The sequence below is a fragment of the Otolemur garnettii genome, unplaced genomic scaffold (genome assembly GCF_000181295.1).
Source record: "Otolemur garnettii isolate 467f Iridium unplaced genomic scaffold, OtoGar3 scaffold00004, whole genome shotgun sequence".
Taxonomy (NCBI): domain Eukaryota; kingdom Metazoa; phylum Chordata; class Mammalia; order Primates; family Galagidae; genus Otolemur; species Otolemur garnettii.
Genome location: NW_003852399.1, coordinates 39,918,347 through 39,920,199, shown reverse-complemented (window position 1 = coordinate 39,920,199; position 1,853 = coordinate 39,918,347).

Below are 1,853 nucleotides of genomic sequence, written 5' to 3'. Positions count from 1 at the left end.
ACAAAGTTAAAATACAACATTCAATTGTTTCTTTATATACCAGCAATGAACAAGTGAAATTTGAAATTAAAAAGACAATACCACTTACATTAGCATCCAAAAATATGAAGTACTTTGGTATAAATCTAATAAAATACGCCCAAGATCTATATGACTACAACACTCTGGTGAAAGAAATCAAAAAACTGAATGAATGGTATCTGTGAAAGTGGGCCTTTTGGAGAATCCAGAAGTAGATTCTCTGAGAGGTATCAAGAGAATCAACACAATTCATCTGCTACAAATAACTTGGGAGAATACACTAGGATCTGGCTTTGTTCTTATGCTTACTGATGGGCATTCAGCATGGACTGGGGCAGTTTCTGAATCAGAGATTTCCCAAGAAGCTGATAACCATGTGCAACAACCAGTTACACATGAACACCTTTTCTTGATACAGTATGAACTTCTGTTCTCCCTTCCTGCCTCGGTGCTCTCCAGTTGGCAGTAGATCGTTCTAGCTGACGGCATACCCTCTGCCAGCCTTTGGGCTCATCATCTTTTCACTATAAGAACTTGGGAGATCACTCATATACTTTCTGTCACTGTTGCCCTCTTCATAATTCATCCTGATCTAACAGTGTATACTTTCTCATGCTAACAATGCATCTCAGGGAATAATAATTCTTCTTCCTTTTTTGCTTTCTTATCTTGCTCTGTTTCTTCAGAAAAAAATTTCACTGTTAAGTTGTAGAAAAACAATTATTTTTGGTAAAAATTATCTTGAGGTATTTATTAATAACTTTAATTTGCTAAAAAAACAAACTAAATGAAGGGAGAGCTATTCCATGTCAATGGACAGGAAGACTCAATATTGTAAAAATTTCAGCTTTTCCTAACTTAATATATAGATTCAGTGAAATTCCAACCAAAATATCAGCAAATTATTTTATGGACACTGACAAACTGATTCTAACGTTTAAATGAGAGGGCAAAAGACACAGAATAGCTAATATGATTTTGAATAAAAAGAACGGAGTCAGGAGACTCACATGACTTGACTTAAACACTTACTATGAGGCTGCAATAATCAAGATAGTGTGATTTTGGTAAGTGAATAAGCAAATAGGTCACCAGGAGAGCATAAATAGCCCAGAAATAGACTCATAGTCTTATAGTCAAATGTAAACTAGTATAGCCATTATGGAAAACTGGGTGGAAGTCCCTCAAAAAAATTAACAGTAGAATTTCTATATGATCCAGCAATTTCACTTCAAGACATATGTCCAAAATAATGAAATCAGTATGTCAAACAGATAATCTGCACCCCCACGTTCATTGTTGCATTATCCGTAATAACTAAGACATAGGATACCCTGTGTTCATCAGTGTGTGAATGGAAAGAAAACGGGGTAGATACATACATGGAATCCTGTCTGGCCTTATAACAGAAACACACGGCTAACGCACCACCCCAGGGAGAAGGAGGGGTTCAGATTGGGGAGATCAGGAAAAGGAAGCGGTAAAAGGGGATTTCAATGGGCCAAGTGCTGGAGAGGAAAAGTATGAAGCCGAGAAGGAAGAAGACAAAGGAGGGAAAAGGTTATCAGCAGGGACCCCAGCTAAGGAGTAAGGGGGGAATCCCTTTCTCCCTCTCACACTCCAGTAATCAGTACGCAACCAAGTTAGTGAGAAGCTTTTCCATCCCCACAAACTCAAGCATTGCGGCCACCGTGGAACCGTGGGTAGAAATTGCATGATACGGAGCACGGACGGTTCGTGCAGGGCTCCCTCCAAAAGAGCGACCCGAGAGGCTGGAGAGCGGTCTTTCCTCCATTCAGACTCTTGGCGCTCCCCCCTCCCCCACTCATTGC